The sequence below is a fragment of the Drosophila gunungcola genome, unplaced genomic scaffold, assembly GCF_025200985.1.
Source record: "Drosophila gunungcola strain Sukarami unplaced genomic scaffold, Dgunungcola_SK_2 000232F, whole genome shotgun sequence".
Taxonomy (NCBI): domain Eukaryota; kingdom Metazoa; phylum Arthropoda; class Insecta; order Diptera; family Drosophilidae; genus Drosophila; species Drosophila gunungcola.
In genome coordinates this window covers 51,879-64,810 of record NW_026453393.1, presented here as the reverse complement: position 1 = coordinate 64,810, position 12,932 = coordinate 51,879, and the positions used below count along the sequence as shown (strand labels likewise).

Genomic DNA, 12,932 nt, shown 5'->3' with positions numbered 1-12,932 from the left:
TAGCAACAGCAAGCTCCACTGATTTAAACTCAAAACATGTAAGAATATTGAATTTTTAGTGGTAAAAATAAATGCGAACCTATATTAGGTCTTCAATCTTCAGTCAAACATTTGAATATTGACTCATTGTGTAACTTTCCGGCTACTAAAGAAACGTTTGTGGAAAGATTTAAGTAATTGTTTGAGGGGACTAGGAAAGGTGCCGAACAAGCAAACGATGGTTTGAAAGAAGATGCAAAACCTGTTTTGCACTACAAAATGAGGTTCCCCAAAGTCTGATCGAAGCACTAGAGCAAAAACAAAAAAAAAAAATGGTAGAAAACAAATTATTTCGCCAGTACACAAAAACACTAAATAATTTACAAACCACTTAATAACGCGATCAAACAAGAACACTATCTGATTCCTACCATAGATGACTTTATGGTTAAACTTTCTCGAAAGAAAGTTTTTACCATTCTTGATTTGTCCCAAGGGTTCCGGAAAATGGAGCTAGAAGAAGCAGTTTCTGAATTGACGACCTTTATGACACCTTTTGGGCGATAAAAGTTTAATCGTGTTCCGTTTGGAATCAATAGTGACCCTGAGATGTTTAATGTTGGAGACATTCCCAATGTAATCGAATACTTTGATGACATTGGAATATTGGGAGACACTTTTGAAGAGCACGATAAAACATTGTTGAAGGTATTAGATCGCGCAAGGTCCAATGGAGTACGTTTTAACCCTGACGAAGTTCAGTATAGAAAACATAAAGTTGAGTTTATGGGTCAAGTTCTTTCGGTAGTTCAAATCAAGCCAAAACAAAAACACCTACATGCAATTTCCAACATAAAACCTCTGATGACAAAAAGGAGTTTCAGGAATTCTTGGTCTGTTTAAATATTAGCTAAATTTATTCCAGATTTGTCTTCAAGAACAGCAAAGCTTAGAAACCTTACTAGAATAGATACACCCTTGAGTGGAACTAAAGAACATCAAAACGAGCTAGATGACTTGCTTAAAATAATATCAAGTGAACCAGTTTTAGCAGTATACGATAGGTTCAAAGCCAGTTGTAATTCAATCCGATGCCTCCAAAGATGGACTTGGATGCTTAATTTTACAGAATGGGCATCCATTAGTTTGCATCACGCACGCTTACGAAAAGTGAGCAAAAATAGGCTCAAATTGAAAAAGAACTGTTTGCCTGTGAAAGGTTCCACTACTATGTGTATGGACGAGAATTTATGGTTGAAAGTGACCATAAACCATTAGAAGTCCTGATAAAAAGAGATATTGACTCAGTAACAATGCGATTGCAACAATGTTATTATATCTTTTAAAATACCTCAAAAATGTCTGTGAAATATCACCAGGAAGGGAAATGTAGTTGACCTGCTTGGCGCTCAAATACCAAAAGAAAGTAATGGCCAACATTTCACAATCTAGATACATTTTGCCAAGAATTTAGCTATTTCAAGGCAGAATTACACTATGAGAAACGCTTGCTTGGGCTCGTAAACTATAATATTGGCCAAATATGAACACGCAAATAAAAGAGATGGTATATGCTTATGAAATATGCCAGAAATTCCCGCAGAAATAACCAAAAAGAACTGTTAATAGAAGACGAAATGCCTGAATACCATTTTTACATGGCCGAAATAAACAAATTTGAATATGAGGGAAGAAATTTTATTTCTATTTTTGACGCATATTCTAACTTTATGACTGTGAAACAACTAAAAGGGAAGTCTATAGAGTATGGAATTGGTTTTCGATAGTTATGGTTATCCACTCAAAACTAGAGTGTGATAATAACCCCTTTAACTCATTTATGTTTAATATCTTTGCAAACGACTCTAATATAATTCTGCAGTTTTCCAGCCCAAGATATCCTTAAAGAAATGGGCTAGCGGAAAAAGGAGTGGCAATTGCAAAGAATATTTTAAAACACTGCTCTGAAGCTAGAAATTATCAACATAGAACTCTTGAATATAATGCTACGCCAGAAGTAGTTTTAAGTTGTGCCCCATGTGAGTTTCTTTGGTAGAATGTGTAAAACTAAAATACCGACTAAAAAATCTGAACTGCATCGTAATACAATTGATGAGCAAGCTATAACCATGAAATTTCTATACAAGAAATCCACACAAAAATACTATTACAACATGCACTCAAAAAGTTTGTGTCCATTTAACAGAGGTTATAAAGTTCAATTTAAAAAAAACCACCAATGAGTTCGCACGTGGAGTGATAGAAAGTAGAGTAAATGAACGTTCATACTTAAATAAAGATGATCATAATAACTTCTTTAGAAGAAACAGAAAACTAATGGGTAAGAGTCAAGGATTAATAAGTACACCAAGAAAAAAAACCGTTCTCAACAGTCTTGGTTTCAGTATTTCCGTGCTCAATAGTGAGCCAAGAACGGATTTACTGAAATAAGAAGACATTTTCTTAGATCAAGACTGCTTTTTTATATATATATATGGCAGTTACGGTGCTGATTACGTTTGCATAAAGAATAAGTTTACCAATGCTTGCATTTTCCATTTGAAGAAATTGTTCCCTGCAAGCTCCGTTGAGTATGTGAGATTTGAAGTACACGGAAACCCTGCTCTTGAATCGGTCCCATTTCTCGTACAGTTTGTTTGATTTTTCTTTATAAAGATATTGAAAATATATCTGAATCTAAATAAAATAAAAGCTAAAATTATTTCGCATTCCAAACTATTAAATCAAAACAAAAGGACAAACACAACAAAGCAAAACCAATAGCACAGAGAAGTAACTAAATTAATGATTAATTACAAAAGACGAAACGTTAGCGTGTCTTAACTTTGGCCAAGCTTCCATAAACTCTAAATTGCTCAGCGATTTAATATCTTTCTGTCGAATTTGGCAAGTACTTTGCCACTTTTGACACACGTCTGTCCAATCGGAGGAGTCCCTTTTTAAGCTTGCTTTCAATGCTAGGGCTAGACCATGATCTTCCCAACTGTTCGGCACATTTTCAATTTTCTCTTCATCTTGCAGTTCAAATCTCCGACCCCCTTTTCTGTATTTGGAATACAACTTTCCACTCGGTTTTTTTTTAAATTTACCCCGAGGAATTAAATAATAATCCTTCAGATAAAAACAGGAAGTTCAAAATGAAATAAAAATACATATTCACTCAATAATTTGTAAAAAAAATTACCCGACTTTTTGCTTCGTTTGGAAAAATGTCGAAGAGCTCTTCCAACAAATTTGGAAAGCTGCTAACTTGAAGGTTGATGTTATTGTTTTTGTTTTCCTCAATATTAAGATTAATGAGAATGTCTCTTTGCTTTTCAGTCAGTATTTTACATGATTGAAGGTGTCTTCTGTACCTGTATCGATCAGGGCTCGGGCTGGGAAGTTTTCTCCTAAATGAACACATGGACGATGGCTGTGCCTAAAAGGTCTACTCGCTGATTGGAAACAAAGTGAACAGAAGTGGACTGTATTTTGGTAGCTTCTTGCATAGTTGTTTGATCCTGTGCAGAGCTATTATGGTTACTAGGAATGTCTTTATGTAGGAGCGTATTGTGGCGTCCCTACTTTTGCACTCACGCAGATGATGTCCTTAGCGAAGCAATTTAAACATAATCGCCTTTGATTAATTTAAGTTTCTCGCTCTGGTTGAGACATCGGGAGGGAGCGAGTACAAAGTCGAACTGGATGAGCCTCTTTGGAGCACAGATCACAGCTGCGAACCTTTGGAGCAAAATGGGTCTCTCAAGATAAATAGAAGTAGATGCTGGAATTTATGGAAGTAAAAAAACCAAGAAGTGAAAGTCGGATTAAATTATTTTGAAAGCAATTCAAAAGTGAAAACAATAATTCCACTGTAAAGGCGTACACGGCCAAAAATGGCGTTGTTCTCACTGGAAACTTTCTAAAAACCCAAATATTAGAAAATATCTGCAGAGTAGTATGGTTGGATATGGTCAGTCGATATAACAGGATATTATATTTTAGTTCCTTTGTTGTTGTTGTTGTTTTCTTTTTTAATTATTAACTAAATAGTTGAAAAATTGTGAATACGGTATTACCAGTTTGGCGCTACCTTAACGGATGCCCTGTGGAACTACGGAACGACTGGAATTGAAATTGATATATATAAGCAAATGTACATACGTTGAAATGTGTAATTTATTTGTTAAGCAATTTCACACAAATGTAAAATGGAATCATGCACGCAAACTGCAGTACAATGATATGTACATGTAGATAGGACGGTACTGTATGTGTGTTGCAATTAGTTAACATTAATGTTAATGTTTAGTATATAAAGTTAAAATAAATTACTATCGATAAATTTTATTATTATTTAATTAAGAATATGCTGCCACACTTAAATAAAAGGGACGCTAAAAAGCAGACGTGCCACGATAAACTAAATAATTAAGTCTTTTAATTATAAGCCAATCAGGCTTATTACATGGTGTCAGATATAAAAATATTGTAAATATTTTTGACCGAATTAGATTGTTCATCATTGGCGGTTGAGTGGCCTAAGTGGAAAAGGTCTTTTCTGATGTACATATGTACATGATGACCGCTGGAAATGATACGGAACAGAAGCAATGAAAATTGAAACTTTTCTATGGCTTGCTGGAACTCTGTTCCCGAACGACGGAACTGCAAATGGCATGGTGGGCGCCAACGTGACATCATCAGAGCCTTCAACGTCAGCGGCAGTTACAATTCGTTCATTGGATCAAGTAATTAAAGATTTTGCTGACTATAACACTCTATTTAAGAACATCACGATGGAATCCTTCAAGTTCAACAATGTCATGCAGAGCGACGGGCAGCCATTATTGGAATTTGAGACGAAGTTCCGTAAGCAAGTACGACTTCAAATGTGCGTGCGGTAAATCATACGAAAAACGAATGCTGTTCAATCGCGTCATAATTGTTGTACACGATAAAAGACTACAGCTTAAAGACGCAAAGAATAAGCAGTTGGAGCTATCATCAATGAATGTAAGGCGTTTGAAGCAGCAACTAAAAACAACGAGCAACTAAAATGTGCAGAAAACAAAACCAAGTCTGTGGAAAACAACTCGATCAACGCATTGACTCGCCGATGCTACAACTGTGGGGCGCTTTTCAACTATAACCATCCAGCGGAGTACAAGGCTAAAGGGATAATGTGAAAAGCTGGACACTTTGCAAAATACTGCAAACAAAAGAAGTGCATGGACAACAACACAGCATCGCCAAGTCATTAGTGGAAGTGGATCACAAGCTAGCCAAGGGAGCTACAATAAACTGGTCGGAATCAGGTACAGACAAATCTATCAAAGATAATAAACAAGTAAATTATAATTATTTAAATTTTAGGATAAGTGGGTGTGCACTAAACTGAGTTAAATGGACAAAGACCTTAGATATTAATGGAAAAGACATTACCTTTACAGTGGATACTGGCGCAGATGTCAATTGTATTCCAATTGATCCCAAACTTGAAGTTAAACCAGAGAATCTCATAGTTTTTGATTACAACAATGTTAAAGGTAATAATTACGGAATAGCAACAGCAAGCTCCACTGATTTAAACTCAAAACATGTAAGAATATTGAATTTTTAGTGGTAAAAAATAAATGCGAACCTATATTAGGTCTTCAATCTTCAGTCAAACATTTGAATATTGACTCATTGTGTAACTTTCCGGCTACTAAAGAAACGTTTGTGGAAAGATTTAAGTAATTGTTTGAGGGGACTAGGAAAGGTGCCGAACAAGCAAACGATGGTTTTGAAAGAAGATGCAAAACCTGTTTTGCACTACAAAATGAGGTTCCCCAAAGTCTGATCGAAGCACTAGAGCAAAAACAAAAAAAAAAAAATGGTAGAAAACAAAATTATTTCGCCAGTAACACATAACACTAAATAATTTACAAACCACTTAATAACGCGATCAAACAAGAACACTATCTGATTCCTACCATAGATGACTTTATGGTTAAACTTTCTCGAAAGAAAGTTTTTACCATTCTTGATTTGTCCCAAGGGTTCCGGAAAATGGAGCTAGAAGAAGCAGTTTCTGAATTGACGACCTTTATGACACCTTTTGGGCGATAAAAGTTTAATCGTGTTCCGTTTGGAATCAATAGTGACCCTGAGATGTTTCAATGTTGGAGACATTCCCAATGTAATCGTATACTTTGATGACATTGGAATATTGGGAGACACTTTTGAAGAGCACGATAAAACATTGTTGAAGGTATTAGATCGCGCAAGGTCCAATGGAGTACGTTTTAACCCTGACGAAGTTCAGTATAGAAAACATAAAGTTGAGTTTATGGGTCAAGTTCTTTCGGTAGTTCAAATCAAGCCAAAACAAAAAGACCTACATGCAATTTCCAACATAAAACCTCTGATGACAAAAAAGGAGTTTCAGGAATTCTTGGTCTGTTTAAATATTTAGCTAAATTTATTCCAGATTTGTCTTCAAGAACAGCAAAGCTTAGAAACCTTACTAGAATAGATACACCCTTGAGTGGAATAAAGAACATCAAAACGAGCTAGATGACTTGCTTAAAATAATATCAAGTGAACCAGTTTTAGCAGTATACGATAGTTCAAAGCCAGTTGTAATTCAATCCGATGCCTCCAAAGATGGACTTGGATGCGTAATTTTACAGAATGGGCATCCAATTAGTTTTGCATCACGCACGCTTACGAAAAGTGAGCAAAAATGGGCTCAAATTGAAAAAGAACTGTTGGCAATCTTTTTTGCCTGTGAAAGGTTCCACTACTATGTGTATGGACGAGAATTATGGTTGAAAGTGACCATAAACCATTAGAAGTCCTGATAAAAAGAGATATTGACTCAGTAACAATGCGATTGCAACAAATGTTATTATATCTTTTAAAATACTCAAAAATGTCTGTGAAATATACACCAGGAAGGGAAATGTAGTTGACTGCTTGGCGCTCAAATACCAAAAGAAAGTGATGGCCAACATTTCACAATCTAGATACATTTTGCCAAGAATTTAGCTATTTCAAGGCAGAATTACACTATGAGAAAACGCTTGCTTGGGCTCGTAAACTATAATATTGGCCAAATATGAACACGCAAATAAAAGAGATGGTATACTTATGAAATATGCCAGAAATTCCGCAGAAATAACCAAAAAGAACCGTTAATAGAAGACGAAATGCCTGAATACCATTTTCACATGGCCGAAATAAACAAATTTGAATATGAGGGAAGAAATTTTATTTCTATTTTTGACGCATATTCTAACTTTATGACTGTGAAACAACTAAAAGGGAAGGCTATAGAGTATGGAATTGGTTTTCGATAGTTATGGTTATCCCTCAAAACTAAAGTGTGATAATAACCCCTTCAACTCATTTATGTTTAATATCTTTGCAAACGACTCTAATATAATTCTGCAGTTTTCCAGCCCAAGATATCCTTAAAGAAATGGGCTAGCGGAAAAAGGAGTGGCAAAGAATATTTTAAAACACTGCTCTGAAGCTAGAAATTATCAACATAGAACTCTTGAATATAATGCTACGCCAGTAGTAGTTTTAAGTTGTGCCCCATGTTGTCTACCCCATGAGTTATTCTTTGGTAGAATGTGTAAAATCAAAATACCGACTAAAAAATCTGAACTGCATCGTAATACAATTGATAAGCAAGCTATAACCAAGAAATTTCTATACAAGAAATCCACACAAAAATACTATTATAACATGCACTCAAAAAGTTTGTGTCCATTTAACAGAGGTTATAAAGTTCAATTTAAAAAAAACCACCAATGAGTTCGCACGTGGAGTGATAGAAAGTAGAGTAAATGAACGTTCATACTTAAATAAAGATGATCATAATAACTTCTTTAGAAGAAACAGAAAACTAATGGGTAAGAGTCAAGGATTAATAAGTACACCAAGAAAAAAAACCGTTCTCAACAGTCTTGGTTTCAGTATTTCCGTGCTCAATAGTGAGCCAAGAACGGATTTACTGAAATAAGAAGACATTTTCTTAGATCAAGACTGCTTTTTTATATATATATATGGAGTTACGGTGCTGATTACGTTTGCATAAAGAATAAGTTTACCAATGCTTGCATTTTCCATTTGAAGAAATTGTTCCCTGCAAGCTCCGTTGAGTATGTGAGATTTGAAGTACACGGAAACCCTGCTCTTGAATCGGTCCCATTTCTCGTACAGTTTGTTTGATTTTTCTTTATAAAGATATTGAAAATATATCTGAATCTAAATAAAATAAAAGCTAAAATTATTTCGCATTCCAAACTATTAAATCAAAACAAAAGGACAAACACAACTAAGCAAAACCAATAGCACAGAGAAGTAACTAAATTAATGATTAATTACAAAAAACGAAACGTTAGCGTGTCTTAACTTTGGCCAGAGAATCTCATAGTTTTTGATTACAACAATGTTAAAGGTAATAATTACGGAATAGCAACAGCAAGCTGCACCGATTTTAACTCAAAAACATGTACGAATATTGAGTTTATAGTGGTAAAAAATAAATGCGAACCTATATTAAGTCTTGAAACTTCAGTTGATTTAAAGTTAATCAATCATTTGAATATTGACTCATTGTGTAACTTGCCGTCTACTAAAGAAACATTTGTGGAAAGATTTAAGCAATTGTTTGAGGGGACTAGGAAAGGGGCCGAACAGGCAAACGATGGTTATTTCGCCAGTAAAACATACCACTTAATAATTTACAAACCACTTAATAACGCGATCAAACGAGAACACTATCTGATTCCTACCTTAGATGACTTTATGGTACAACTTTCTCGAAAGAAAATTTTAAAGACTCGGTGCCGACTCCTGTGAGGAAATTCTATCCTAGCACCAGCGAGTCTACCACTCCTGGTAGGATCAGCAGGCTCATGGGCAATCGCTTATTGCCGAATTCGATTTCCACCTCGAGCTGCGTAATTATCCCGCTGCACCTGCCATCTGCCAACCTAACTTGCCTTCTCGTCCTTGTAATCTTTCCATAAGCAGCCAGTATTTCCGCCAGCTCCTCGCTTATAAAGCTCGCTGTTGCCCCGGTGTCGATTGTGGCTTTGTGTGAGGTTCTGCCAATCTGTACCGCTGCGGATAACTGCTGCTCTTCTTTGATTAATTCGCCAGTTAATCGCCACCGTCTACAAGCTTCGTGTGGGTTCACGATGTGTGTCTGTGACCTGTGGGCTCTTGGTGCTGCGCTGGGTGGTCTCTGATTGGTGTTGGGTGGCCTCCATAACGTGCTCTGGTGGTTGTAGGCGTTTGAAGTCCGTTGGCTTGGACCGTCGATAGGTGCTTGGTGTCCGCCTTCTTCTTCTACACGTGACTTGTTGTGGTGCTGTTTGCTTTGCTTCGCGAGAATTTGTTTTCTTGAATAAATGCTTCTCGCTCTTTTTACAGTTCTTCATACTCGTCAGCCAGCACCATTAGAGACTCTAGATCGTCTATCTTATACGTCCTCAGGAAATCCTCAGGTCCGGCGTGCAGTTTTCCTTTATCTGCTCTAGTAATTCCTTTGGGGAGTAGCCGAGTGGTCTCATCATGGTCTGCATGTCAACCATATAGTCCTTGAACGACTCTCTAAAGCCCTGTTTTCTTTGTTTGACCTGATCTGCGAGCTTTGAGAAGAAACCCCTTGGCAGGAAATACGTTTGAAAACTGTCGCTGAACTCTCCCCATGTCCTCCAGTGTTTATTGTTTGATATGAACCATTTTAGGGCCTTGCCTTGCAGCAATTCAGGCATGGCTCGGAGAATGAGGTTCAGGTTCAAACCGTATGTGTTTGCTGACCATTCCACTTGTACCAGAAACTCCAGTGTTTTCTCCGTGCCGTCAAACTTGAACGACCATTCCCTGACTTGCTTTGCGACTTTTGCATTGTCTGGTGCGCTAGGCCTTTGCTGTTCTGTTCTTCTTTCTTGGCTTGGGCCCCTGGATCTTCCTGCCTCCTTCATGCTCTCCACGCCCAGGCTAGCTATGAGCTGTTCGGCGTCTGGGACCTGTAACTTGCCGCTCGAGCCTGGTTTGTCGTACAATTCCTCCAGCTCAGCCCAAATTTCCGCCATTCTTGGGTCGTTTTGTGTCTTCGTAACATACTCTGAAAGGGCTTTTCGCATGTCGTCCGACTTGCCCTCCAGGATAATGCCAAGCTTGGCTGCCACCTTTGGGGAATCCTCTTTCTTGAGGAGATAGATCCAATTTTTCCCCATTTCTGTTTATTGCTGTATTTTCACTGTCAGGACAATCACGTTGGGCGCCAGATGTAACGAACTGATTTTCTTTATTATCTGCTCGCTACGAATGTCGTGCGGCTAGCTCAGAAGATGTAAGTGTTCGTCCCACCAAATTTATATATACGTGACCGCCCTGTTGATCAGTGAAAAACGCACAAAAGATTGGGAGTACACAGTGATCTTTTATTCGCCGACTTGACCCTCGGCCGGGGTGATGTAATGATAATGTAGAACTACGATCTTCCGTCGTCTCCTTCCCACATTGAACGCCTCGCTGGATCGCGCTGGCTGCGAAGTGGTGTCTCCCTCGCCGGTTTGGCTTGCGATGTCTTCTGCTGCGCTTGGCTCGGCTGGGTTACAGGGATTAAAGATGCGTCACCGTTCCCAGACTAGGGTGAACAGGCACTGTGCTCTCAAGGCGTACGCCTTTCGCAGCCGCAGCCTTCTGTCCCTTGCTCTGTCCCGGCCGGTCGCACCGGACGTCGGCTCAGTTTCTACTTGACGGTTCAGGCGTACGCCGGAAGCCGCCAACGCGGTCCCTGGGTCAAGAGCCACTGGGACTTCGCCACTGAAGTCCTTGTAGGCAGGCTCCCCTCCTTGTTGGCGACTCGGTAAGCTGCCGTTCTGGGACTCTAGCGGTGGACTGCTGTGTTCTTAACGCATACGCCTTTCGAGACACCAGCCGAACAAACGCGCGTCCTTCCGGGCCAGTCGTACCAGGACCTTGTACAGCTCCTGCAGGACGATCAGGCATACGCCGGAGTTCGCCAATGCAGTCCTTGTAGGCAGGCAGCTAGTTCTAGACAACTTTCCTTCTGAACCCACGGTTCTTTGTCGAAGGACTCTATTTGTTCAACTCTGCCGGACACGCCGGGTGGGATGCCAAGCTCAAATCGCGACAGAAGTTGTGACAAAGCGCCTGGCCTTAACCGTGTGGTGCCGTAAGGACCTCAGCTACCTGTGTCTCAATTCGGAACCTTTAGCTCTAAGTCCCGAACGTCTCGACGTAGCGATCTTGTTTCCTTGATGACTCCGCACGGCTTTACTTGCTCCTTCACGTTGTTTCACTGGTTACTGGTTCACTTGATGACTGTTACTTGTTGACTTGGTAGAAATCGACTGATCCAGCTTCCTGCGCTCGGCCGGTTTATATAGGCCTCCATTTACCGCTAGTTATCGGCGTCTCCTTGCCTCCTGGTCCAAAGTCCACGGTTTTACCGTTCGACCTTTCGCCCTCTGCGCACGGCACCAATATCAGGGCCCAAAGTCCGGTGCCGTCCCGTTACTTCCTTCTGTCCACGGCCCTTCGCCGCTCTCTTGTATTGCTGTCCCTCTCGGACTCTCCTTGTTCTTGTCTGGTGCTCAATGCACCACTCTCTCTCGCCGCACTACCGTTACTACGGGCGAATTCGCCGCGCAACTGGTAACTGGTAGGCCACTGCTTGCATGCGCTTACCCTGCTTGCTTCTTAACTTGTGGGGAGTTATTCAACTCCTCACAACTGGTGTATTTTTATTTTTAAATAAGTTAGTTTTCCCGTTCACTCGGCGGAGCGATCGGAAAATGCTTTAACTACTTTTGATCAAAAATAAAACTCACAAGTCAAGCTTATTATTATTCTGTATTATTCTGGTAAAGTATGATTATTTCTAAGAGCTTTCCGTGACCATGACGTTTTCTAATGATTACTTTCGATCCTTGCTGGTTTAACAAAATTGTACATTAACCAAATTTGTGAGTGCCTATGTGTGCTTTGTCAAACAACTTTAAAAATTAGTTCCCATTTGGCCTAGTACCATCTTTCAAAGATGGTCCGTAAGGCTTTGCCGTGCCAAAAATTTCCCGGCTATGTCTTGATGGAGGAATTTACGTTTCTAACCGCACGTTTCTAGCCGATATTAAGCCAAAAGAATTTTAATTTACATGGTTGCCATCTTTGTTGCTGTTAGCCAGAGGCTTACTCAAAAGAGATGGAGGCTTGGGAGGGTAACGCTCCCCCAGGCGACATTTTGAATACAGAGTAGATATAAGCCGTTATTTAAAAGTTCAGATAATCATTTAACAAAAAATCCATATCATTTAAACAAAAACAACAAAAAAGTACTTCTAAATAAGTTTGAAAGAGGGAAAGACCACCCAAAAAAAATTCTGTGACTTTTGATAGAGAGGTGATGGTAGCTCTATGGAAGCTCCAGTCCACCATCCATCAAAACTCCTAACCGTTTCGCTTGGATGGGCTATGTGGGACTGGGTTATAAAGGAAGGAAGCCTTAAAAAGCCTGCTAGCAGTAAAATCGATCAAGGGAGTCTCCTGTAAGAGTTATACCATATTGTTGCGTTTTTACTTTGCTTTAAGTATTAACAAAAATATATCTTAGGTGATAAAACAAAAAAAAAAAAACAAAAAAAAAGATAACTTTCGGTAAGCTGCAGTTTGTATACCCTTGCAGCTTTTGCAAAAATTAAATATTCTTGAAAACACTTAAATTTCGATTTATTTATATGTCTTACAACATTGATGTTTTTCAGCTCAATTATTAAATTAAATTAAAATCGTAAATCTGTACCATCAAATAATTATTAAAACATTCAAAACATGGAAAGTTAATTAAAAAAAAAAATTGTTTTTTAATATTTCGATTTTTCCTAACGCAACCATATGAAATGATTATTATTAAGAAA

The 12,932-nt window shown here is 38.6% G+C and overlaps 1 long non-coding RNA gene across 1 annotated transcript; it reads left to right on the top strand.

The window, feature by feature from the left end:
• Positions 1–1,619: 1,619 nt before the first annotated feature.
• Positions 1,620–5,639, top strand: LOC128266030 (uncharacterized). The gene is made up of 3 exons (XR_008269005.1): positions 1,620–2,320; positions 3,322–5,300; positions 5,359–5,639. It is a non-coding gene; the product is annotated as an uncharacterized LOC128266030 (long non-coding RNA).
• The last annotated feature ends 7,293 nt before the right edge of the window (positions 5,640–12,932 follow it).